The 27,875-nt window shown below is 41.1% G+C and overlaps 1 long non-coding RNA gene across 1 annotated transcript in view; it reads left to right on the top strand.

Annotated features, from left to right (window-relative positions):
• The window catches only part of LOC117195807 (uncharacterized), a 73,642-nt gene that overhangs the window by 36,552 nt on the left and 9,215 nt on the right, over positions 1 to 27,875 (top strand). The window contains exon 2 of the long non-coding RNA XR_007470902.1: positions 5,116 to 5,240. This is a non-coding gene — a long non-coding RNA (uncharacterized LOC117195807). The remainder of the gene's footprint in view (positions 1 to 5,115; positions 5,241 to 27,875) is intronic.

Genomic DNA, 27,875 nt, shown 5'->3' with positions numbered 1-27,875 from the left:
CTGATTTACTTCCTCCAAGACTAGACTTTGAGCTCTAGGCAAGACTTTTGTGTTTTGTTGTTCTTTATGATTTATCCAGTATTCTCAGCACCTAGTACAGAGCCAGATACATGTTCTTTGAATGAAAACAAGAAAGAATAGCTTAACATTTCCAAAGAGATTAACCCTTCCCTCATCTCTATCTGCCACCATGGTGTTCCACTGATTTAAACAGTGAGTCATCGTATATATAGTGAAAAGGACGCTGATTGACCTTGAGGAGAGCTAGGCTAGCCCTAGTCATTAGGTGTGTGAACTTGGGCAAGAAATAGCCTCTCTAGCTTTCTGGTTTTCTATCTTTGAATTAGAGAATAGAATTAGATGATTTGAAAAGATCCTTCCAACCCTAAATACTGTAAGCTAGAATGCTGTCTTCTAAAACTCTAAACAATGTGGCTCTTAACCTTGGATCCTTGGTTGAGGTCCCAGGATGCCTGCTATGGTTTCTAGGAACCAAGTGAAATCGGATTCAAATTTTTGTTGTTGTTGTTACCTGCTGCAGAAGAGATTATTGATATTAATAGAATATACAAAGTTTTATTTGGTCACATGACCACTTAGATGAGTACACTTCCCAGTCTTTCTTGCAACTGGCTGTGACAAAGTGACTGGGTTCTGTGTGACCAAAGGACTAAGAGAGTGTGAGCAAAAGTGATAGGGGCAGCTTCTTTGTCGCCCCGTGGCTGTTCTCTACTCTTTCCTTAGGATGGAACATAGATATATTGATGTTGAATGAGTTCTGGCCAAGAAGGGCTTTATCCCAGAGTTGACAGATCATTAAATCAGAAGGAACCTGGGGCCCTGAATGATGTATGTGTCTGAAGCTGTACCCCTGTCATCCCAGACTTTTCTGTAAGAGAAATTTAAACCTTCTATCTAGTTTATGTCACTGTTATTTTTAGTATTTAATAAAACATTTAGTCAATATACTGCCTGGTACCTTTGTACATGCCCATTTCTGGAAAGGGGGCTCATAAATTTCACTAAATTTGCCAAGGAGTCTATGACTCCATATGGTGGTGAATTAGAGATGGCCACAGATTCTTTGACAGACCTCCCATTGAGAAGTGGGTTGATGTCCCTTTTCCTTGAATCTGAGCAGACGCTGTAACTGCTTTGATGAACTGAATAGCGCCTAAGTAAAGTGGTCCCAGTCTAAGGCCTACAGAGAATGGCAGCTTCCTCTTCCTGTCCCTGGGAAGAGTGACTTTTGGAACCTTACCACCATGATGTTGGGGAGTCCAGATGGCCCATGGAGAGGTCTGTGTAGAGAAGCTCCAAGACCCCTTCTTTACCTCCTTTAAAGCTCACACCAGTACTGTGAAGAATATATTGTCATCCCGCATTAGAGGTGAGAAGAATGAAGAGCAGGTAGTTTGAGTAACTTGCCTAAGGCTACTATTAGGAAGTGGTAGATATCAACTTTGAAACTTGGAGTCTAACTCTAAAGCCTGTGGTCTCTATCACTGACGTATAAGACACTGACATATATTAGAAGAAACTGTGAACACTCAGCTAGGTTTGTTATTTAACAGTCTCTTTGCTATTGGGCCTTTTACGTGTATCTATGGTAAGCTAGTCTTCATATATTTCATTTCTATTGAATGGATACCCATTGGGGCCCACATTAAAATTTTAAAATATTTTACGGTGATCTAGCTAGCTGCTCGTCCTACCCAGGAAAGCACTGAGAAATACAACTGTGCAATTTTGTTAGTAATTCCCAAGTCCTGATCATTTTTCCCCTTTCTTTTCCTAAGTATATGTACTTAAAAGTATCTTGGCATTTAAATCGTTTTCTGCAACACGCACCTCATATTCTGTATTTCTGAGAGGTGTGTGTGCCTGACATTCACATCCCTAAGTTTCCACCACCTTTCTGTACAAGAGTCCAACTGTTCAGGCTCTGCTCATGTGCCTCCTTAAGATTCTGTTGGAACATGCCCAATTAATGCCTGAACATGACCCCTTTGTGTAGATTCACGCACGTTTGTACGCACAGCCAATCTGCCAGTCCAGATCGACAGCCTCACACCAAAGCCTCCATTTCTCAGCAGGAGTCCAGCAAACCAGATGTCAAGTGCATATTTCCTGAGTATTTTATGGGCTCCACAGAGAGGCTCTCACAGTATGGTTCAGGCCTCAGTTTAGTGCAACTTGTCAAAATGAATTGTTTCATTTCTGTACCACAAATGCCAGGTTGAGACAAAAATTAAAAAAAAAAAATTCTGCGTAAGAGTTTAGGCTTTCGTGTCCTTAATGAAAATCCCGTGGACTTGTAGTTGCAGTTAAGGTCTGGGGCCGGGGGGTCCACTTCTCCCCCAGCGGAGGGTAGGCAGTGTCCTCCAGCTCAGCTTATGCAGCTCAAGGGAGATGAGAACTTGCTCTGTGAGGTCCACGACATCCCAGGAGGTGGCTGAGCAGACTTGTGACATCAGGGCAGAGTTTCAAGGAGGGGTTCTTCCTCCTTCACCTAGAGAAACTCAAGCACCAGCAACAGCTCATTAAACAAATTCCCAAAGTCCCATTTACTCTCTGGGGTTTGCCAACCCGGACCGCAAATGGTGGTTCACTTCTTTCCTAAATGCAGAGTGGAATTCTTCTCCTCAGTCCCTTGGAGGATTGAGGAGAAGTTCATCTTTAAGGAAAAAATGCCTTTATTATATAATGGTTAAGACCCTGGTCTCGGTATCAGACACAGTGGGGTAAGAACGCCGGTTCTAACCCTCCTTAGTGAAGAGTCTTTGGATGCCTAGGATGGAGACAGATGCTGTGCATTCAGTTGTACTGTATTTAACTGAGAGGCCGTGTGTGCTGTGCTCAGCCCTGGGCTTGCACAGAGTCAGCACTCCATAAATACAATCTATTGTGCATTTTGAATAATACTATTGATATTGCAATAATAAAAAAATAATGAAGATAATCATTGGTTCTGATTGTTCATGGCTTCTTCAACCATGTTACAAGACAGAGATCTTCTGACAATGTAGAATTTGGCCACAAATTCTCTTTTTTGAATTAGTGGTGCTATATTGAGGGTCCCCAGGTCCCTCTCAGCTGAGTTACATGTAAATGCAGTATTTTCCACAATCACTGACTTTTGTCATTGTCTCTGATTTTCTCAGTCATCCATCAGTCAGCCAAGGTCAGCTTTCCCCACCCTGCTCAGCGGTTGGCACTCAGTGGCACCCCATCTAACCTGTTGTTTTCAGCTAAGCTCGGGCAAGTACACTATTTCAGTAGGTGCAGAGCCAGCGCCCACTGGCGCGGTACGGACCAAGCGTGGCTGCAGTAGGTTGGGCGTCTGTGCTTAGATTATTCTAAGTGTCTACAGACCGCTGTCTTCCTTTAACCCCAGTGGGTCACCACCTTGGCTTTTCCTGTTTTAGCCCTCGAGAAGCTTGCTGTTATTATAGTCTTGTCTCAAACCCCAGATTGTGTTTATCTGGGGTTAAATTACCTGCCAGTCTCCATCTAGGACACAATTCCTACCATACTATGGACTGGAGTCCTAGAACTATGTAAAATTCTAAGTGTCTGATTGACCTCAGGTATTATCTACTGCCTTCCCTACATATCCACGCTATCCTGTCTTTGGAGATTTTCGGCAAATTCCTTATCAAATCCAATCTGTTTCTTAAGCCTTCCCTAACGGTTGCCATACTCATTGATCTTTTGCTTCTCAGTATTTCACTCTATTATAGATTATGTTTTCCTTTGTGTGTTACTTGTTTCATTTGAAGGTAGAAGACATCTCCGAGCTTTCTTTGAATCTTCCACTTGTCAGCCCTATGTACGATATCTGTTAATGGAGAGACTGATGAAATTACAGAATAAAGAAAGAACTTTCTATAGTTCCATAAATAAGTCTTGGATATTGTCAAAAAGTCAGTATTTTAGAGACTGTATATATATATATATATATATATATATATATACACACACACATTAATATATATACATTTGTACATATATATATTAGCTGAAGGAATGCTGACATCAGAGTCCTAAGACTTGGTTCAGATCTTAGGTCTTCTACCTGCTCACCTGTTATAGAAATATAAACCTTCTGACTCTGTTTGCTCATATTTTAAATAGAGATAATATATCTACCTAGTATTTTTTCTTGAAGATTAAAGTCAATAATGTATGTGAAAATGCTTTGAAAAGCACAATGTTATTATTGCTGGGACTCCTATATTTTATAAGAAATAGTGTCAAGATGAATTTCTGGTTTACCTTTATTATGATTCTATTACCAATATCATTATATCATGACCAGGTAATATTTAGTTTTGATCAAATGGCTTTGCTTCCGACATTTGTGTACCTGAGTCAAGAATATACCTGACTCAATGCTGTTGATCACTGGTGGTCTGTCCGTTCAGAAGATGATCATGGCTGTCTCACTTATATGGCCAGATTCAGATCTCACATAGGAAGAGAAGATAACATGGAAATGTCTGACCTCAAGCACTAGGATGGGAAAAGGAAAAATTCTTAAGAAAAAAAAAAACGACGAGTACAATCCATTGGTTCTACTCAGATCAGACCTCCACCTCTTCAGTGCCTGAGCTCAGCCTCACCCCCTCCTCCCCATGGGTGGGCTGTGGGAAGCACAGGACAACACTGGTGATATACAAGCCCCTCGATGGTGCTGTAAATATAAGGAAAGAGGCTGGATTTGACTTTGATTTTTCCCTTGAATCACTTACTTCTTAAAAGCCAATTACTTCTGGTGAATATTTATTTGTCTTTCCGGTTCTGCAAATTATTTATTTAAATAGTTCTTAAGAAACAGCTGTTTGGGATTCTGTTTAGGAGGATGCTTTGAACATCTAAGGTACACAATTCCTTTATTAGTCAGTGGCTGCACATCCCAAATCAGATCCCTTTCCATGGAGTCCTGCAGGCTCTCTGCGCAGGCAGCTCTCGGAAGAGACGATGAGCTGCTCTCTTGGCAGCTGTGGCAGGGTTAGAAGCACCCTGTGCCACTAACTGGCTTCTTTTAAACACTTTGGTCAAAGCCTTTAGTTAACATCGCTGCTCAGGTAAGAATGTTCTTACACTCCGCAGACTTCGTGAAGAGGAGGAATTATGCTGGTGAACAGAGCTGGTGGGATTTACCTATCGACATAGACAATGAGCTGTTCGAAGACACGAGGATGTGGGATGTATCCTGTCGCAGCGTCTGGTAGAAGGTACGCAGTCCATGTTTGCTAAAGTAATGATGGCCTGGATAGAGTCCAGCCCTGCGCGTGGTATTTAAATCCTGTCTGTGGCGTTCTTGCCAGCGTGTTCTAGAACACTTCCACTGACGGGGAGCTCCGCAACTCTGGATATTGCAAACAGGGCTGAGCTGACTCAAAATCAATGTGCTGGTGTATCTTCCCATTCTGCCTCTTGCCTCCAGGACTGTAAGCACCTTTGCCCACCTTCTTCAACCAACGTGGTCTGAAAACCCTCTCTCAATACCTCCCCTGCCCCGGTCAAAGTTTGCTCGAAAGAAAGGTTTTGACAAATCCTTCATTCTAAGGTATAAATAAGCAATACTAGCTGAGAATATTACAGTCTCTTGGACTCATTTGCATCTGATCAGAGCGTGGATCTTTAAATTAAAAAAAGATTGAATCTCTATCTAAGAGTAAAGTTTCAGGCTCCCATCAGTGGCTGGAAGAGAATTCCTGCATTTCCCCTTTACCAGCTGCAAGGCCTTCCAAGACCCTGAAATCTTACCTTGTGGGCAGCTGTTTCATATCCCTGTGCAGAATCTAAGAGGAGGCATAAGCAAGCATCTTAGAGTGTTAAGACCTCAAGGTTAGCAAGTTCCCCCTTATTTCTTCCCGGGAATTTTGCATTATCCTGTTTTACCAATGATAAAATATTCGCCAATTTCAGCACAGTGATGTAATTTATGATTTTCCTAGTAAGTTCTTTTCTGTGATTTGGGAAATATAAGAGGTTTTTGGACTGTTCCATTGCTAAAATATTCCATCTGATTTTTGATGCTTTCATTCTCCTGAGAAAACAGAAACATTTTGCATTAAGGGAACTATTTTGTGAACACTCTAATCAATTCTAAAGAAAGCCCCTCAGTGTGAGGGGGCAGCCAGGACATTTAACTGAAAGCAGGTCTCAGAGCCAGCCCCAGACCCAGGCATGGCAATTAGCAGAAGCACCGAGCCTATGCCTGGGGAATTAAGGTTTGTAAACCAGGTCTGCAGGCTCCCCAGTCCTCCTGGGACCTGCTGCAGCCCGGGAAGGGTTTGAATTGATTTCTGTCCCTGCTCAGAGATCTGTGGAATATGCCCACATTAGCAAGAGAATGCTAGCATTACAGGAAGGACGTGCCTCTCACTCTCCTCACCGGATTGGTCCTGGTAGGCGTTCATTTCCCTTTGGGACGCAGTGGAGCACTTTGTAAATGGAGGTCTTACATGAGACCGGAGGGGCCTGCTGTTGTTTCCATGGGGGAGATGCTGAACGGATGTACTCTAGTTCCTGCTAGTTGCTCCCACTCATGGATACAAATACACAGACAGCAAAGTAGCAGTGGGAACAGCACAATGAAAGCACAGAGTTGGCAGCTTCGGTATAGAGAACAGAGATTGTTCCAAAGGAGAAAAGACAGGCTGCCGATGATAGGGGCACTGATGTAGATGCAATAATAGCAAGAACAGAGTCGCAGGTATGAAGAGAAGACGTGGACGATCGCGATGCGTCTGAGTAGAGCATACGCAGCCCAAAAGCCCTTTCCTACATGCCAGTGTGAATATTTCAAGGGGCGGGAGGCAGGGCACACATTTCTCTCCCTCGCATAGTGAGTGTCGAGGATCATTAGGACTCCGAGTAGAAAAATGGAAATAATTTGACAAAATTCCCAGAGGCACCACATGATATAAAGCATGACATTTTTCACATATGTTTAGGCTTGTTGCAAAATGGGCAACGCTTCTAAGAAAGAGAGCTTTAAAAATGTAGATACGGAGTCAACTTTTAGTTATCTGAGCTCATGCAGTTGTGGAGGATAAGCAAGGAAATGAACATTTTTTTAAGGCAGATAATCAAAAGCATGTATGTGTGGTTCTAGAGAGCAACGTGTGGGTGTGTGTGCAGATTTGGCATTCTGCGCGTTGCTTGATGTTATCGTGTATTTGTCTTCTATGAATACACGTTAGGGCGACTGGAGGAGCACAATAGGAGACCTGATTTCTAGTTTCTGGACTGCTGCTCCCTTGCTGTGTAACCCCGGAAGAGTCAGATAACCTCTCTGGCTGTCACCGGGAAAAAGAAGGCATTAGTCTTGCTATGCCCTTGAGGTACATCCCAGCTACAACGCGGGATGATTTGATTGGTTGGAGTGTCTGACATTCCAAGCATACCCTCTGATAACAAAGCTATGTATAATCTTGGAGCTGGAAGAAGAGGGAGACAATGAAAACAGCCCAGTCAGGAAAAGGAAAATGAGTGTCTGGGGGCAAAACAAGTAGATCATTTGAACTCAGATGCCTGTACTGAGGGTAGGTTTCAAGGCGCCTGCAGGTGTCTGTTCTGTGTGCCCAGAGCTCTGCGTGCCCAGAGCTCTGCTTCTGCCCTCAGGAGCCCGGTGACCCACTGTCCCCCGTGCACAGGGTGGTCACGGGACTGCACGTCTCTGTCCCAGATTTTGCTGCTCCCCTCCTCGTGGCCTGAATTGCAGAGTGAGACCAACTGCTCAGCCCTGCTGGGCAAGCCAATCCCCTCAACCACGGACCCCACCTGGGCCCCTTGTTCTGGCGCAACACGGGAAAAAGAAGAGTTGGAGGTTTCTAGCAATGTGAGGAAATGGCCAGGTGGGCAGATGGTAAAGTTACAGTTTGAAAAAAGCAAGTTGTTTTTTTTTTTTTAAATTGTAACTGATCCAATATTTTGCAAATAGATTGTCCTTTCATTGCCCTCTTCACATCCTGTTTCCCTATAGCTTCTAAAGCCAAGGCTGAGTCCTGAAGCTCAGGACACAGGGGAAGGGCTGAGAGGAAAAGACCGCAGCTCCTTCAAAGTTTCAGAGCTCACACTCAACTTTCTCAGGAAAGCCGTGACTTCAAGAGTCAAGTTTTGTGGGGAGAGGAAGGGGTTTCTAAATGATGAAATCCACACAAAGATGGAGAAGTGGTGGATTTCATCTCTGAGTTTTCCCATAAGTGAAGGAGAGGGGTGACTTAGAACAGGAAGTGGGGAGGGGAGCTCTTCCGGGAACTGGGAAGGTGAGGATGTACCACATTTTATTCAATAAATTCTCTATTCTTATGCATTCGGGTATATCCAACTTCTTTATGAAATTATGCTTTAAATGAAGAACATCCAGGCAATACTGGGAAACATTTCCGTTTCTGTCTCTGCTGTTAGTGAAATAGAATTCCTGTATTGGAGGGTCACAGCTCGGTGACCTAGACCCATGGAACATCAAAACAAAACAAAACAGACCAGCTGCACTGGAACCACCAGAGGAGGGGGTTGTGTGTTTTAAAGGTTCTGCGGGTAATTCTGGTGGGCATCCAGATCTAAGAACCTTTTTACTAACGAGGCCACTGAGATGTCATTTCTATTTATAGATTTAAGCATCAGTTTGTTTCTCAGCCTATTGTCCTTGGAGTATAATCTTAGGTAAGGTTCTGAGTTCCTCTAAGAAACAAACAGACAAAGCAAAACAAGTCTGGTGGTGTTTGCTGAAGGGCAGTAGTTTTCCCCGGGCCTGGTCATGAAGCACACACTTGGGCTTATGCTCCAACAATGAAGATACTAGCTGGGTTTATGACGCTTCCTTCTACAGGCTCTGTGGGGAGGTATTGCCATTCTTGTTATTTTCTGTGTCAGGGGAATATGCAGAGAATCATGTAGGTGGAGATCTAGGCAGTGTTTCCCAAACTCTGCTCCATGGAACACTCACTTGAGAGAGAGAGAAAGAGATTTAAGTGGTAAAATAAATTGGAAGCACATATTCTCTGGAAGGTCACAATTGATATGAGTAATGTTTAAAGTGGTGTGAAGTCTTATATGAGGAAGAATTATTTCGTTTTTTGTTTGTTTTTTCTTTTTTAATACCAAATGAGACCCTTCATCTTAACATTTTGTGGGACCTGGTATGTTGTGGACACCGCTTAGGAAATGTTGACCTATGACATCCTACGGAGAAGGCTTAATAAATAAACAAATAGCTTAATAAAGAGCTCTCCGGTTATGGTGGAAAAAAAGAAAATGTGCTTCACCCTAACTCTATAAACTGGTTCTAGTCCTTCATTCCATTAATAGCACGGACTTAATCTTTCTGAGCCTCTATTTCTCCACTTCTTAAATAAGGGCAACATGAGGACCAAGTGAATTAATTCAGCTACAGCCCAGCAAAGCATCTGCTGTAGAGTCAACGTCCCTTGGTACTTACACCAATTCTACCCCCTCCAGGGTTTTCATAATAGTGGCTGAATTGATGCCATGTGATCAGGTGCAAGGCCGACCCACCAGCACGCCTTCTTGGGAGGGGGTCAGACCTGCTCATGTTTACCTACCTGCTTACGTTTACCTGCCTCTCCTCATGCGTGAGCCCACCACACCTCCAGCTCCTTCGAGGCAGGGACCGTGCTTCCCTTACCACTATGTCCTAATCCAGGGCTGTCGTGGTCTTCTTGAAGCTGTGTGATGGGGCAGTCCTGCTCCGAACAGGGGGATTCATAGCAGGGACTTGGTGTTTTCATTCATTCTTTTCTGTTACTTCATATCTGGCCCATTCTATTTAACTATTTCGGGTCGTCCCCTCTTGATGAAGATGAAGTTGAGATTTGCTGCCCTTCTTCAGAAGTAAAAGTGGATGCGGGCAGGTGGGTAGGAACTTGAAGTGAGACCAGACATTGCTGAAGGAGTCGGACCCTCCCTTTCTACAGCCCCAAAGCATCCACGTGTGTTCTGATGCCCGCAGGACACATTGTTCTGAGATCGAATGTGGGCTGTACATTTTCCCGCCAGTGTGAGAGGACTACGTTCTCAGAGAACAGTCCTAAAGCCATCAGGGTGGGAAGCAGAGAAGGGACTTGATGCTTCTCCTCTCACATGTGTGGTCACTCTGCTGGGCACTTTGCTTTCATTGTCTCTTTCTACCCTCATAACAGCTTTGTGAAGTAGATATTATTGTCCCCATGTTAGATGACACCCAGGATTTAAGTGAAGTGCCAAACACATAGAGTAGTTATGTCCTCCATAAGATGGAGCCTCTATTATTATTTGTCCCCAAATAGGAAGAAACAGGCCTGAGATCTATTTAAGAACTTTTCCAAGACCACAGAGTAAAAAAATGGCAAAAACAGAGTTTGAACCAGGTATTCTGACTCATAAATCCCTGCAGTTTCTGCTCCAATCCTTGCTTTGTAGAATAAATAAGGAAAAGAGCTTTGTTGCTGAGATGTGATGCTACTTTCTTCCTCCTACTCCTTTGTTTTGACCTTTTAAAAGTGGGAAATACAGTTGACTCTTGAACAACATGAGTTCGAACTGAGCACGTCCATTTATGCATGGATTTTTTTTTTAATAGTAAATACTACACAATCCTCAATTTGTTGAATCCATGAGTGTGGAACCATGGATGTGGAGGGTCAACTATAAATTATAGTTGGATTTTAGACTAAAGGGAGGGTCAGCACTCCTAACCCCCGTGTTGTTCAGGGTCAACTGTATAACACAAAAACAGAATAGTGAAATAATCACTAATACATCTTAATGCATTATTATATAGCTAAGACTGTGAAACAACCATCTCAGTTCCAAACTTCAGAAACCCCAGGGCCACCCAAGGAAAGGGTGACCACTCTCTTCTAGATAATCTTCCCTGCTCTTCTTTGTAGTTTGTGTGTATCTCAAACCACATTATCATTATTATTTTTTGGCTGCATCACGCGGCTTGCGGATCTTAGTTCCCTGATGGGGATTGAACCCAGGGCCACAGCAGTGAAAGCACTGAGTTCTAACCACTGGACCGGCAGGGAAGTTCCTCAAATCACAGTAATTTAATTCTCCCTGCTTTAAAAAGATTATATTAATGGATCATACAGAGTGTACTGTTCTGTGTCTCACTTCTTTCAGTCAACAATATGGTTATGAGATTCACCCATGAGCGTTCCTGTTGCTCCAGATCCTCATCAACATTTAGTATTGTCAGAGTTTTGGATTTTGGCCATCCTAATAGGTGTGTAGCAGTATCTCGTCGTCTTAAGTTGCAATTTGGTAGTGGCATAAGATGTTGAATGTCTTCTCATTTGCTTACTTGCTGTCTGTAAGTTTTCTGTGATGAAGTGTCCATTCGGGTATTTTGCCCATTTTAAATTGAGTTGTTCATTTTCTTACTGTTGAGTTTTAAGAGTTCTAAGAATATTTTGGATGAGTCCTTTATCCAATGTGTCCTTTGCAAATATTTTCTCCCAGTCTGTGGTTTGTCTTCATATTCTTTTGACATTGACATTTGCAGAAGCTTTTAATTTTAATGAAGTCCAGTTTATTTTTTTCTTTCATGGATTGTACTTTGATGTTGTATTTAAAATCATCATCATATCCAAGATTTGTCCTATGTTATCTTCTAGGAATTTTATAGTTTCTCATTTTACACGAAGGCTTATGATCCATTTTTAGTTAGTTTTTGTGAAAGATACAAAGTCAGTGTCTAGATTCATTTTTTACATGTGGATTTCCAGTGGTTCCAGTATTTTTTTTTGAAAATGCCATGTTTGTGCCATTGTATTGCCTTTGCTACTTTGTGTAAGATTAATTCATTGTGTTTATATGGGTCAGTTTCGGCACTCTACGTTCTGTTCTCTTTATCTACTGTCCATTATTTCTCTAATACTACACTCTTGATTACTGTAGCTTTATAGTAAGTCTTGATGTCAGTTAGCCTTAGTCCTCCAACTTTGTTCTTCAGTATCATTTTGGCTATTCTGGGTCTTCTGCCTTTCCATATAAACTTTTGAATCAGTTTGACAAGATCCACAATATAAACTGCTGGGATTTTGATTGGGTTTGCATTGAATCTATAGGTCAAGTTAGGAAGAACCAAGATCTTGACAATAAATATTGAGTCTTCCTATCTGGGAACGTGGAATATCATTCCACTTTAGTTTTTCTTTGATGTCTTTCATCAGTTTTGTAGTTTCCTTCATGTGGATCTTACACATATTTTGTTAGATTTATACCTAAATGTTTCATTTTCGGGGTGCTAATGTAATGAGGCATACCTCATTTTATTGCACTTTGCTTTATTGTGCTTCATAGATACTGCATTTTTTACAAATTGAAGGTTTGTGGCAACCCTCCATCAAGCAAGTCTATAGGCACCATTTTTCCAACAGCATTTTCTCACTTCATGTCTCTGTGTCACATTTTGGTAATTCTCACAGTATTTTAATTTTTTTATTATTATTATATTTGTTATGGTGACCTATGATCAGTGATCTTTGATGTTGCTGCTGTGACTTGGTGAAGGTTCAGATGATGGTTAGCATTTTTTAGCAATAAAATATTTTTTTAATTAAGGTATGTTTTGTACTGAATACATTGTCTTTTTAGACATAATGCTCTTGCACACTTAGTAGACTACAGTATAGTGTAAACATAACTTTTATATGCACTGGGAAGCCAACAAATTTTGTGACTTGCTTTACTGCAGTATTTGCTTTATTGTGGTAGTCTGGAACTGACCCCTCAATATCCCCAGTGTATGCCTTATGTGTATTTGCATTTGCATTTGTTCATTGCTAGTATATAGGAAAGCAGTTGGATTTTTACATTAACCTTGTACCCTACAACATTGCTATAATTACTTATTATTTCCAGAATTTTTTCTTGATTCCTTCAGATTTTCTACATAGATGATCATGTTGTCTCTGATCAAAGACAGTTCTATTTCTTCCTCCCCAATATATAGACCTTATATTTCATTTTCATGTTTTATTGTATTAGCTAGGTCTTCAAGTACAATGTTGAAAATCAGTGGTAAGAAAGGACATCTTTCAGTTGTTCCTGATCTTAGCAGAAAAACTTCTAGTTTCCTGCTGACAGTTTTTATCATGAATGGGTGTTGAATTTTGTCAAATGCTTTTTCTGCATCTTTGGATATGATCATGTGATTTTTCTTCTTTAGCATATTGATGTGTTGGACTACATGAATTGATTTTTGGATGTTGAAGCAGCATAACAGGGAAAAATCCCATTTGGTCATGCTGTATAATTCTTTTTATTCATTGTTGAATTTGATTTGAGAACTTTTTATATCTATGCTCATGAGAGAAATTGAGCTTTAGTTTTCTTGTATTATTTTTCTATTTTGATATTAGGTTTTGATATTAGGGCAATGCTGGTCTCATAGAGTGTGTTAGGAAGTATTCTCTCTGCTTCTATCTTCTGCAAGAGATTGTAGAGAATTGGTATAATTTCTTTGTTAATGTTTGATAGAATTCACCAGTGAACATGTCTGGGCCTGGTGCTTTCTCTTTTGGAAAGTTATTGTTGATTCAATTTATTTAATAGATATAGGCCTATTCAGTTTGTCAATTTCTTCTTGTGTGAGTTCTGACATATTGTGCCTTTCAAGAAATTGGTCCATTCATTAGATTATCCATTTGTGGGCATAGAGTTGTTCATAATATTTCTTGATTATCTTCTCTAAGTCCATAGGAAATGTAGTCCGCTCTTTCATTTCTAGTATTAGTAACTTGTCTTCTTTCTTTTTTCCTAATTAACTTGGCTAGAGATGTTGATTTTATTGATCTTTTTGAAAAACCAGCTTTTGGTTTTGTTGACTTTCTCTATTGATTTCCTGTTTTTAATTTCATTGATTTCTGCCCTAATTTTTATTATTTCTTTTCTTCTGCTAATTTGAATTTAATTTGTATTTTTTTCTAGTTTTCTAAGGTGGAAATTTCAATTATTGATTTTAGATCTTTCTTCTTTTCTAATATATGCATTCAATGCTATAAATTTTCCTCTAAACACTGCATTTGTTGCATCCCACACATTTTGGTAAGTTGTATTTTTGTTTTCATCTAGTCCAAAATAATTTTAAATTTCTCTGGAGATTTCTTCTTTGACTCATGAGTTATTTAGAAGTGTATTATTTAATCTCCAAGTATTCAGGAATTTTCTAGGCATCTTTCTGCTATTGATGTCTAGTTTAATTCCACTGTGGTGTGAAATTTGACATTGTATGATTTCTAATCTTTTAAGATGTGTTTTATGGCCCAGAATGTGGTTTATCTTGGTGAGTGTTCCATGTAAACTTAGGAAGAATGTATATTCTACTGTTGTTGGATGACATATGATGTATCTAGGTGTCAATTATATCCAGTTGTTTGATGGTGCTGTTGAGTTCAATACATCCTTACTGATTTTTCTGCCTGCTGGGTCTGTCAATTTCTGACAGGGGGATGTTAAAGTCTCCACATATACTATATGATTTACCTATTTCTCTTTGAAGTTCTCTCAACTTTTCAGTTTTTGCCTCATGCATTTCAATGTTCTGTTGTTAGTTGAATACACATTAAGGATTGTTATATCTTCTTGGAATATTGACCATTTATCGTTATGATACGGTCCTATTTATCCCTGATAACTTTCCTTGCTCTGAAATCTGCTATGTCTGAAATTAATATAGCTACTCCTGCTTTCTGTTGATTAGTGTTAACATGTTATATCTTTCTTTTTTCTTTACTTTTAATCTACATGCTTCTTTATATTTAAAGTAGGTTTCTTGAAGACATATAGTTGGATCTTATTTTTTGATGCACTTAGACAATCTCTGTCTTTCAGTTGGTACATTTTCTTAAAGTGATTACTGATAAAATTGGATTAATATCTACTGTATTTGTTACTGTTTTCTCTTTGTTGCCCTCATTCATCATTTCTATTTTTCTCTTCCACACTTTTCTTGCCCTTGGTAGTTTTAATTGAGCATGGTATATGATTCCATATTCTCTTCTTTCTTATCATATCAATTATACTTTTTAAAAACTTTTTTAAATGCCCTAGAGTTTGCAATATACATTTATGACTAATCCAAGTTCATTTTCAAAAAAAATAGTATACTGCCTCATGATAGTGCAAGTACCTTAAAGAAACAATACTGCTACTTCTTTTATCCTTTCCCTTGTATCATTGTTGTCATTTATTTCACTTATATATAATCATAGATAATCATATATGTATACTTTTATATAAGTACATATATATGTACGTGTATATATGCACATATATATTCATATATGTAAAGATAATTGACAACATTATTGCTATTTTTATTTGGAATAAACTGTTATCTTCATGTCAATTAAGAATAAGAAAAATAAAAGTTTATACTTTATCTTCATTTATTCATTATCTGATGCTCTTTCTTTCTTCATGTAAATACAAGTTCCTTTTCTTAATCATTTAATTTTTTTGCAAGACAGGTCTACTGGCAACAAATTCCCTCAATTTTTGTCTGTGAAAGTCTTTATTTCTCATTCCCTTCGAAGAATAATTTCTCAGGGTATAGAATTCTAGGTTGGTGGTTTTCTTCCCACAACATTTTAAATATTTCACTCCACTCTCCTTTAATTTGAATGGTTTCTGAGGAGAAATTAGGTGTAATTCTTATCTTTGCTCCTATATAGGTAAAGTTGATTTTTGTTTGTTTGTTTTTACCTTCTGGTCTCTGCCCAAATTTTTCTTTATTTTTAATTCTCTGAAATGTGAATTGATATGCCTAGATGTGATTTTTTGGCATATACCCTGCTTGGTGTTCTCAGAGCTTCCTGCATCTGTGGTTTGGTGTCTGACATTAATTTGGGGAAAATTCTCAGTCATTATTTCTTCAAATATTGCTTCTATTCCTATCTCTCTTTCTTTTTTTTTTTTTTGGTGTCCCCATGATGCCCCTGTTATTTCTTTGTAGTTGTCCCAGAATTCCTTGATAGTCTGTTTTTTTCTTAATTTCAGTCATTTTTTCTGTTTCTCTTGAGCTTTGGAATCATCTATTGTCATATTCTCAAGCCCAGAGATTCTTTTCTCAGCTGTGTCCAATCTACTTATGAGCCTGTCAAAGATGGTCTTTATTACAGTGTTTTTTTATCACTACCATTTCTTTTTGACTCTTTCTTAGAATTTCCATCTCTCTGCTTACATTATCCATCTGTTCTTGCATGTTTTCTGCCCTTAGCATATTAATCATAGTTTTTAAAAATCCCCCATCTGATAGTTCCAACATTCCTGCCATATCTGACTTTAGTTTTGATACATATTCAGTCTCTTCAAACTGTATTTTTTGCCTTTTGATATGCCTTATGATTTTTTATTGCAAGGTGGTTATGATCTACTGCATAAAGGGAACTGTAATAAATAGACCTTATTAATGTAGTGGTAAGGTTTGGGGTGTGGGGAAGTGTTTTACAGTCCTGTGGTTAGGTCGCAGTCTTTTAATGAGTCTGTACCACTGGACCCTAATCTTCACAAGAGTTTTTCATCCCCCCCCAAGCCCCCACCTCTGTTAAGTGTAACACGATGGCTTAAGAAGGCTGGAGTTGGGTATTTCCCTTCCCCCACGTCATTTAGGCTCTGAGAAAACCCCATCAGGTAAAGTTTCTCCTGAGGGCAGACCTTGCTAGGAAGAAGAGATACTCTGTTTTATTTCAGAATGGTTCCTTTTCCCCTCCCCCTGTAGGAAGCATAAGGGGATTTTTTTCTCCAGTATTCACTTTGAGGATCTTATAGAGTTCCTAGAGATAAAACTCACAAAAAACATGGGGCCCTGGTATGACTGGGTCCGCCTAGAGTTTTTAACTCTCAGATCTGTCCACACTGGGCCTCCAGCAGTTTGTCAAGTACAGTTCTCTGGTTCCTGTGAAGGTTTCAACTCATTGGTTCCTGCTCTAGTAAGTTATAATTCTTTGTATTTGCCTGTATGTCTTTCCAATTTTAGGACAGTGGTGTGCCCTGTAACCTCACTTATATGACTGTTCTTAAAAGAGTTGTTGATTTTTCAGTTTGTTCTGCTTTTTACTTGTTAGGATGGAGTGGCAACTTCTAAGCTTCTTACGTGCTGTACCCCAAAACCTGAACCATCCTGTTTTAGTACTGAAAGTGCTATGTTCCTAGACAGTCTTCAGTCTTGGGCAAACTGGGATAGTTGGTCGCTCTTTGAATATTTTATAATTTAGTTATCCATTTTGGTAATCATGGAGATCATTTGTTTTACCATATTTTTGGCTATTGTGAATAACACAGCTGTGGGTATTTGTGTACCTCTCTCTTAATGGGGTGGTTCAGGCATTTCTATGGGTTATGTACACAAGAGTGGAGTTGCTGGGTCTCAGGATATGGGTACCTTCAACCTCAGTAGATTAACACCGAACAGCTTTCGAAAGTCTCCATACCACCACTCCCATGTGGGTGTATGAGGATTTCATTTGCTCATCATTCTCACTAGCACTTGGTATTGTCATCCTTTAGTTTTAGCAGTGCTGGTTGTTATGTAGTGACATCTCATTGTTTCAATTTATCCTGGCACCATTTTAACCGTGTGTCCCAGGATTCTATGAGAATCCATGCAGACCTGGGGTGTGGTTACCTGGCCAGTCTTTTATTAGGCAGCCGGATCTCCAATATACATTGCTTTGGGGATGTCAGTGCTGTTACTGTGCACGATGGAACATACTTCCCTTAAACTCACTTTTAGAAGCAAGGATGACTCTTGACTGTATATGAACAAGCAGGTGGGCTCTCAGCAACAGGTGATGTCCCCATGTCCAGAAGCATCACTAACTTGAGCTGCCCAATCCCTGTCCTCCATCCTGGTCTCACCACCACGATCATCAGGGACTTTGTAACGTTTTGGACATTGTCAATCTCTCCTGTGTCTCTCTATAATCTTGGCAAGAGCACGGAAGCAAATCCAGCCAAGGTACTCTTCCCCTGTGGCATCCCAACAGCAAGGTTCTCATGTGCACACGCTGGACCCTGTTCTACCTCCCCAAGAGTGGTAAGAAAGTCACTGGCCACACTGGGAGAGATCAAAGTGCTATCCAAACTGGCCAAGCACATGATTAAACCAGGATATATTGTTTGGATACTCTTCTCCCGACTAGTGACATCCTGATGGGGCTGCCTAACCAGAAGCCATGGAGGTTGGAGTGCTGCTGTCTCTAAAGGCCGCTCCTCCCTGGAACACCACCCAGAGGTACCCAGACATCAAGAATTGTGGAGACAGGGCCCAGCCAGGCATTCATCAGCTCATTTCCTGCAGCATGCCATCTCCTGCACTAGCCCTGATCAAAATAGAGACTTTAAGTTTAGAGAGAAGTTGTGCCGACCGTGGACTTCAGAGCTGCCCCTTCAAGGTCTCTGAGAATTCTTTGCCCCTGGGATGCTGTGATGACTTTCCCTTGGACTGTGGCATGGAAGATTTCCCTCCTGTTTGAATCTTACTTGCATCACCTAAGCGGACTGACTTATTTTTCTGTCAGTTTTTGCCCTTTCTGACTGACTTGACCGACTGACAACATCCCCAGCTTCCACATGGCCACACCTGCTTTCCCCGCCCCTCACCTCTGATTCCAGGTGGGAGCTGAGGGGTGTTGAGCCTCAGTGACTCCCACTGCTGGGTAATTTGGTTTGTTCTTTGTGACAATGTACCAAATATTGAGCCCTGCCCTGTTGGTTCAGGAAAGGAGCACACCTCTCACCGTCCCCAGAAGGTAAAATGTTGACAAAGGCAGAGATCCTTACTGAGGAGCTGTCACTGTCAGGTCCTCAAGGTTTTTTAATACTCTGTATAGATCCAGATTGGCACTGAAACACACTCACAAACTATGTTTTTGGAAGAACTGGAGGGTAAGCAGAATCTCAGGACTTCCGGGGAAAGAACCAACTTCCTCCACTCTTCCCACATATCCAAATTCAAATGCTGTTTATGATTTTAAAATGGTATATACAATCACACAACACGAAAGTGCCAGAAAGGGCTTCTGGCTAAGATAGACACTCAAAAAGTGAGGCATTTGTTCGAAAAACTTCAGGCTCTTCTCCCCCAAATCCCTTCCTATGCTTAATATCCAGAAAGTTGAAAGAAAAACACATTTTTATCAATTGCTCAAGAGCTTTGGCTATCCTGCTGGAGTCGCCTTCTGTGGCCTCAGCCCGAGATGGTGACACCAACCCAGGAACTGCTTTCTCCCCTTGCGATGGCTTTTGCTCACTGCTCCAAAGATGCAACTTCAGGGTCATCCCAGGCCACTCTTTAGCTTGGAGCGGAGGTCTACACACAGTGGATTTGGCTGTCTCATTGCAGCACCAGCTGGTCGTCTCTGGTAGGAAAGAATTGAAAGAGTATTTTACACCATGGAAATTGTCTTCCAGGCCCAGATGGACCGTCGCTGTTCTAGCTTTGACAGGCCGGGATAGATATATTCAGAAAGCCTTCCAGCTATTTAGTAACTCTTCCAAAACACTGTCAGCACCCATGCTAGGGAGCTAGGAGTGGGAAGGAAGTCTAAGTAGGGAACTAAACCTAGTTAGTATATATTTGCATAATTATCTTGCAGTGAATGGATGTGTGGTTGGTGGCAGGTTGGAGGTCGCCATGGACACTGAAAGCCAGGAAGGACTTGAACTGCCCTGGGTCAACACCTCGCACCCCTTCCTGAAAACTCCTGTGCATTTTAAGTGTTGGGTTAAAAAAAAAGCAGAACTCCTCCAAAGCAGGTCACCTGGGAGCAAAACAGATAAGCTTGGGCCCCAGACCCTTGGGTATGCTTCCTGTACGCTCAGGGGCAGGGGTCAGCTCTGGCCACGTCCACCTGCAGCTGCTCCAGCAGGGTGGGGAAAGGAGGAGGCGATGGCAGCAAGATCTCTGCGGTCACTAAGGGATCAAAGATGCTGGGCAAAAGCAAGTATTTTAAAAACAAGATTATAAAGATACTGTCGAATTCATGGCAGCAGTGCCCTGAATTTAAATATAGCTCTGTGACTGTTAGCAAAATGCTGTGGTTATGAGATGACTATTAATATAGCTGTTTGCCTGAGACAGACAGAAGGGGGGTGGGGGGAGAGTGAGAGAGAAACTTCACCTGAGTTATGAAAGCTCATTTATTTTTAGGCTAAATACGTCCCCTTTAGGACCAACCTTTACTTTGTTTGCTTTGAAAGTTCTCAAATTACAGCTTCCAAAAATTAAAAAAATATACCAGCCCGGCAAGCAGAAGTAGTCAAGGTAGGAAACGGTGGCCCCGGGCTGCCTTGTTTACTGACAACACTTGTTCCTCACAAAAGAGCTTCCGAGGCTGCAGAAATTCCTAAAATGTCAACTATTTCCCTCATTCATGGCGTCATCCTTTTTAAATAAAATTTCTTGGAGCTCCCTAGACCCATACATTTGAAAAGAAGAGAGTGCAGTTCTTGATGTGATACTTAGTCTTCTCGTTTTTCATAAGAAAACCTCGAGTGTTTCTTTTTTAATCCTTTTATTTTTTGGTTTTGTTTTGCATCAGTATCTGAACTGTAGAATTAAACTCTGGTTACGTGATAATCTATGCTTTAAAACTCGCCTGTAAACTATTTTTTACTGCTTTAACATTTTTCATTCAGCACATTAAACAAGCCATTGCTCTTTTTAGGTGGGGATTACTAATAGTGTTTTGACGGATTGATAATTAAACACTGGGCTGCTCCTTGCCTTACATAACTCTCCTAATGACCCTGCCAGGGTGGTTATGAATAAGCTTGAAATAAACTTCCTTCAAAGCGCAGCTCTGGAAGGGGACGGGTTCTCTCAGGTAAGGCAACTGGCTTATGCTCTGTGCAGTAAATGACTGTGTTTTAAGTGAAACACCAGACTGTCTGGCTATTAGCCAGTTTCATGTAAATAGAAAAGAAAATGCTCTTCTATGGCAGTATTTCCATCACTTCCCTCATTTAACGGTCTAGACTTTGCCCAAGATATTCATTCGAGGGATAAGGAAAATATGAATATTACATTTTCCATTGGAACCAAGATAGGCAACCGGATTGGGCTGGCTTTGAAGAACCAAACTGTCTAAAATGTTCCGTTCTAAGTCAACATTGCTAACACAGATGAAGTCAGAGAGCTTGTAGAGAAAGATGGACGTTTTCCCTAAAGAATCAATCCAAAATGAAGTCTACTGTCATCAATACCCTTTATGAATCACAGGGGTTAGCTTTCGACTAGCTGTTTGAGTCCATTGAAATCATTCCCTCTCATCCGAGCCAGTGTGCACACATTGAGTGCTCACTGTATGCAGCGGGGCGGTAGGGAGGGGGTGGGCGGAGGCAGAGGCAGAGGCAGACAGAAAATGGAAGGGTCTGAGCATTGCCCCAAGGAGTGTGTCAATGAGAGTTTAGGTATTCAAGGCGCCCTGACACTGAGCCACTCCTTGCTGGATTTTCTATTTTTTTAAGACTTTTCCATGGTTAAAGTTGTTTCCTCTTAAATCACTCCCTTGAAATTAAATGTATGACCTGGAATGACATTCTAGAATGTATGAATTTCCAAAAGAGCTCAGTTCCCTGAAATTCCTAAAGGTATAAATGTCCAGTGGACTATTTGACTCTTCCAGTCCAGAAACTCCTTGAGCTAAATGTCTCATTGATTTTCACTATCCGTGTGAAATTGAATAGGAATTACATTACATGCCATAGTGAGAAAAGGCCGAGACTCTGATCAATCCTATAAAACATGCATGAAACATGTATATATTTGTGTGTGAGATAATATAGATTGATGTTTCTGTTGCATCCCGTTGGTCATTTGTTGGAATTCTCTATGGAACATACCATAATTTATGTTTAAAAACATACTACCCTTTGAGAAAAAAACTCCGTATTTGAAGATGCCTCTCTCTACTCCCACACATCATGAATGTTTTGACTTTAGGTTCATCAAAATTCTTGAACATGTACTTCATTATGGCCATGTTTCCTACAAAGCATTTTGCAGATAAAAATGTCAAAAATATATGGTTGAGCAAAGACCTCCCCGTATTTGGTTTTGACTTAAGTTCCAGTTACACTAATTACCGGAGCAGAATTGGGATTTCCTTTTCTCATTATTAAAGCATACAACTCCAATCATAATGGGCTACATTATCCCGCTACAAAGGCCCCGACTCACAATGGCTTCAAGCCTCTGCACGTAGCTCCTGGAAAAAGACTGCAGAGAGGGAGATGCTGTGAAAATGCCTGCCAGGGGCTTGACCTGCATCCCCAAAGGAGGGAATGAATGAAGTCATTCCAAGCGTTTAAAAAAAAACAAAAAACAGCCGAAGAATCATATTATTATTGCAATGTTCCCAAACACCAGAGTCTCATTATGATAATGCAGCTTTTCCGCATCTGCATTTACAATTTCACCTGAAACAACCGTTTATGCTTCCATCCATTTAAAGGTTAAGTTAAAACAGAATGTGGCCAATGTCCATCAACCAGAAACAGAGAAGTTGGGAAAGTGAACATTCTCCCCAGAAAAGAGGTGCAGCTGCCTTGCATGGTATAGGAGGAGCAGAGAGGCAGCAGAATTCCAACAATTTCCAGAAAACTAGTCTCTGTGACCCCTGTAAGGCAGTCCCATGGGTACAGACTGAGCTGCCAATATGTGTCAGTCTCTGTTGCAGACACGGGGGAGAAGCCAGAGGGTTTGTAACTCCTGGTCTCAGGAGCGCTCTGGGTCACCTGGGCCAGCTGCACGCATCTCTTTCCAAGTCTGTGTCCATTCTGCCGGGAGCCTGGAATCAGCCACGGTGGGCGGGTTTACACCTCAGAGATCAGCGAATGCTATGAGTCACATTGGTTTCCTTCTGTTCAGAGAGCTGCTTGTTAATCATCTACACAGCACACCACTGATTATATTCTCCTGGAGGAGAGACAAATAATGGACAATTAATGTGTGCTAGGTCAGGGGCTGGTTAGGCTAAGAAGAATAAATACAACATGGCAGGCGAGCGATGGATTGAAAGGCCTGAAATCTTGTACTTTCTGTCTGTTTTCTGTTTTAGTAGAGAACACTCAGGCAGTATCATTTGACTCAGAAGGTCCTGGAATCAGGGAGTCGGGGCCTGGTGCTCGCCCCTGCAGTTCTGTGATTGGTTTTTGTTTTTCTTTTTTGCAAGTCACTTAGCCTTTCTGAGCCTCAGTTTTCTCATTTATGACATAACTGGGTTGGACCAGATGGTCCCTAGATGGCTCTCTGCTCTCTGATTCTCTCCTGATTTTTGTAAGCTAAAGGATTAAGTGGAATTTCTCTAGCTAGGCCAAAAATTTGTATAAGGGCAGAAACAAATGTTTGGAAAAATATAATAATCATTACCAGATTCACTATAGGCCTCCATACATTTAAAGGTATTTATGAAAGATCTTGGGATCAAGAGGAATCATGTGCAGTTGCGATCTGACCCAGAAGATTGTAGGGAAAAAAGGGGCACAGACCTTGTGGAAGTATGACTTAAAAGGCTTTTACGGAGGAGAGGCCTCTATGTGTGTTTATAGCCAGAAAAGAATCCACTTGAAAACATTTTTTGAACGTGATTAGTGCCCTGCTGCTGAATAAGGTGACACCCCGGGATGCTCCAAAGTTTCCACGTGGCTGAACTGCCCCACTGCCCCTGCTGCCCTACCTGCCTTCCCACGGCAGCCCGGCAGCCAGAGGAGGGGACAACTGAGACGATGAAACGTGTCCTCCATCCCCAGGACCAGCTTGCACGGGACCTGAAATGCATCTCCCTCCTGTTCCAGGTGAGAGCTCCACAGCAAGGGCAGGCAGTTGCTCCCACCCTGGAGAGACCAGCCTGTGCATGGGATACGATGGAGAGAGCTCAGAGCCTGAACTTTAAGTGCCAAGTTCAAGTCCACCTTCTGGTGCGGACTAGCTGTGATCTACTAGGCAAATCACTTAAGTTTTTGGAGTCTTGAACTTTTTTTTGGTCTATAAAATGGCAAGAAGGCCCACTGTCTCCTAGACTGCTCTATGGATTCAGTGGTGGTAGTGTACATACTAGTGCTTTGCAAACTGTGTTATTGTTATTAAGTATCATTACAATGGCATTTCCCCCAACGAGGAGAACATTCTTTCTTTGTAGGGGTTTTCCATTCTGGCTACAAATAAATATATTTGATGCCACTCCAATCAAGTTCTAAAAGGAAACCTTACTCTCTCTACAAAGTAAGAGAGACAATCTGTAATGTTCTTCCTACAGGGAGTTGCAGACGGAGGGAGTGAACTCAGATGAGCTGGGCTCAACTTAACACTGAACAGATATTTCAAAGCTTGGAATAATTATGGTTTAGATGCTGCACTGCAAACAAACACATTTCCAATGATGACAATGAGCCCTGTGGATGTTTGAACGTAGTAATGCTTTTCCTCACAAATTTGGAGAGCTCTGCTCCCTGAAAAAAATAAAAGGGCAATAAAAGGAAACATGAATATGAAAACCACCTTCATTCCCATCTTGATCTTTTTTTTTTTTTTGTCCAGCCGCTTATTGTAGCTGTGTACTGTCCTCTCCAGCATTACTAAAGCTTTTATATGACCTTAAATTTCAAAGCTACAGGTGACCCACAAGGGCCATATACTTCAAAGACAGTTTTGATTAAATGAAACAATATTTGTGTAATACGGACCCCGGATCTTTGAACTGTTCCTGTTCAATTCATCCTACAAAGGTTCAATTAGGAGAGATCAGAAGACACGGCACCCTGGGCCGTTTCCATCTGTCACTCAAGTTTGTCTTTTCAAATATCTTTTATATCAACCCAGGAAAACAATTTATTTTGAGGATGTAATAATCATAATTCAAAAGCCACTTTCAAAGAGGCAATGTCCTTTGCTAGCGAGCGTGGTGTCGGCCCACGCAAGCACCATTTGAAGTGAAATTCTAAGCCTCGGCAGCCTTGTGATTCCTCGTCATGTTACAACTTGTCTTACTATTGATAATTTGTACTTGCTGCCAACAAAAAATTCTAGCCCAAGAGGCCCAGCGTTTGGTGAGCCTTTGTATCAGTGACTGGAGCACATTTCACTTCTGAATCTTGTGGTTTTGCCTTCAGTGAAAGAAAAACTGATCCTAACAGTTTTAAACTTGTTAATTCAAGCCATATGTCAGAAACCCAGTCTCCATATGGTGCCGTACCACCTTATATTTACAGGGGGCTGCTTTCAAAACATTATTCTAAAAGCTATATTTGCCCCAAAGTTAATATGTGGCATCCTGTGCCATGAGTGCTGTTTTTAAATATTGCAGGCTTGGAGACTGCATGCTGATAGAGCAAAAATATACTGATTATTAAAAACTAATTACGGCGTGTTTTACTGGCAAAAACGTGCTAATCAAGTCCTTGACTAGGGAAGTATACTGAAAAGGAGAACGTCCTGCCAATCGTCTCTCGCCAAATATGGCTAAAAGAAAAGAGGAAAAGAGAGAGAAAAAACATAACCTCGTTGATTGTAAATAAGACTCAGTGCAAATTGTCCATAACCGATGTATAATTACAACTAAGACACAAAGTCACTTTGTGATCTCAGCTTTGAGGAAAAGGTAGAAATGAAGCAAAGATTCAAAGGTCCTAAAAATCCAGAGGCTAGCAAAGGCACCTTCACTCATTGCCCAATGCTTTTAAATCGGGGTCTCGAGCCGGCAATCCTAGTGACCCAAAGTGTTAGAGAAGATGCTCCGTTGAATATTGAGTTCGCTTTCCCAAACACCTACAAGGAGACCGCAGATGGATTAGAGCATAATTATCTTCCAACAGCTTTGTTTGATCTGCAGAGTCCAAGCAAAGCATGGTTTTGATTTGAGAGATGAGCTTTTGAACGCAGCTGGTACCATCTAGACGGTCGGTGTGTGTTAAATATATCATTTCTTTCTTTTTCTGGATTAAAAAAAAAAAAGTGTTTTCCTTGTGTCTGGTTCCTGGTGGGCATTTATATCTCCGTTCTTACTTTAGAGACTTGCAAAGTTCACTGGCAAGATTCTTACACGTGGAGGGCTGCCCGGCTGTGGGCTCTTGCTGAGGCTTTAATTCAATTCATTCTTCACTGAATCAATTCTGGTCTTTTTTGTTTGTATTTCACACATTTCTCCCCTGTTCCACCATATCCTTTCTCCTCAATAACTCCTTCATGCCTAGATTCTCGTTCTTCTCCTCCTCTGGCATGAGGTTTTCTTTGAAACGTATGGAATGATTCCAAAGAGATTTTCCAAATCATCAACAAACTATCAGTTAGAAGTACTGCAGTGCATTTAAAACTTTTTTTTTCCATGACGATAAAAATGTTGCTATATGCCTAGATTCCAAATCATGAGCAATTGAATCAAGAGAGACATAATGTGAGTCCACGTTTTTTCTTAAGCCTCGACAGATCTGCAGATCCGCGTCTCTACTTTAAAAGCAGGACAGGTCTGTGGTGGGAAGAGAAACGATGGATGCACTTGAGAGAATGACAAGTTTCATGACTTAGTAACTATTCATGGCTTCTGTGACACCCTCGCTTCTAAGAACAAAGCGTAGCAGTTTTCTGAAATTAAAAACACGTGCATTGAATGAGCTGGCTCAAGGATTAAGGGGGAAAAAATCCATTCAGGATTTCCCCAGTTAGTTAACGCTTCCAACCAATCAAGCCATCAGGGTGCACAATCCCCTTTGCTACAGCCGTGTGGGAAAGACTGGAGTGAAAGGGTGCATTGCCTCTTATCCTGCAGACGTGCCAGAGAGAAGGGACCCTGCCCAGCCATGGCGTTCAGGACTGAAGGGAAAGATTAGTGCTTTCTTCAGACTATTAGGTAAAACCCAGACCAGATAACCTGCTGCATGGTGTCATCATCTGTTATTTGCAGCTGACATTCAGTTAAGGGTGAGCAATAATCACGAGCTGTGATTTCTGGTGGCAGATTAAGGCAGACCAGGATCCTTATCTTGGTCTAGGAAAGATGTCCTTTCAGTTAAGGGCTTCCTCGAATTTCTCGTGCTATGGAATGAAAGTAACCAGCTTCCTGTGTAGTAAAATTGCTTAATGACTAACTCATCACCAAGGTCGAAAACTCATTATTTTACAAAGGGGCGTTTTGTGTGTTTGTTTGTTTTCTTTTCTTTTTAAAGGATCTCAAACTCTAAATTGTTGATTTTGGTTTTGAATTTGGTTTTTTCCTCCTTCTTAAGTCTCTCCCTGATAGCTGTCATGCCTCAAAGGCTACTGGTGAAACTTGGAGACCACCCCTCCCCTGCCTTTTAATTTGATATTATGAGAAAATTCTGGTCCTGATATACAGGCAAATTCTAAATCAAAAGGGACACTTTCTGATTGATGCCCACAATAAATACCACATGAAATTCTATGAAACTGAGGGCTCTCAAATTATAAAAACAAGTCAGCTTTGGTCTTCAGAGAATGAGATGTTTTTGCATAGTTTAAGAATAAAAACATATTACCCTAACAGAGCTCTGTAACTGTGCCTTCTTGGTGTGCTGCTATCGGGAAACATCTGGCACCGCCACTGAGTATTTCTGTGAGAGCTACCTGCGTACCGTCTCGTACTTAATCTAAGCCCTCCCCTCTTTGCCCATGACTGTCTTGGCACTTTAAGCGGAGGATGGCAGATGATGGAATTTCTAAGGGAGCCAACTGCTGGACGGTTACTAAATTATCTTCTAACAAGCTGAGTCACTCAGCACATATTAGGTTAACTGACCATCAGCAGTGATTCCACAAGATAAATTACACATATTGAACTGCCCCCCAGGCTGCAGGGTCTGATAAATTATTAATGTCACAGAATTGAAATGAT

The sequence above is a fragment of the Orcinus orca genome, chromosome 13, assembly GCF_937001465.1.
Source record: "Orcinus orca chromosome 13, mOrcOrc1.1, whole genome shotgun sequence".
Taxonomy (NCBI): Eukaryota; Metazoa; Chordata; class Mammalia; order Artiodactyla; family Delphinidae; genus Orcinus; species Orcinus orca.
The sequence above is the reverse complement of the archived record's forward strand: the minus strand, read 5'-3'. Positions and strand labels throughout refer to the sequence as shown.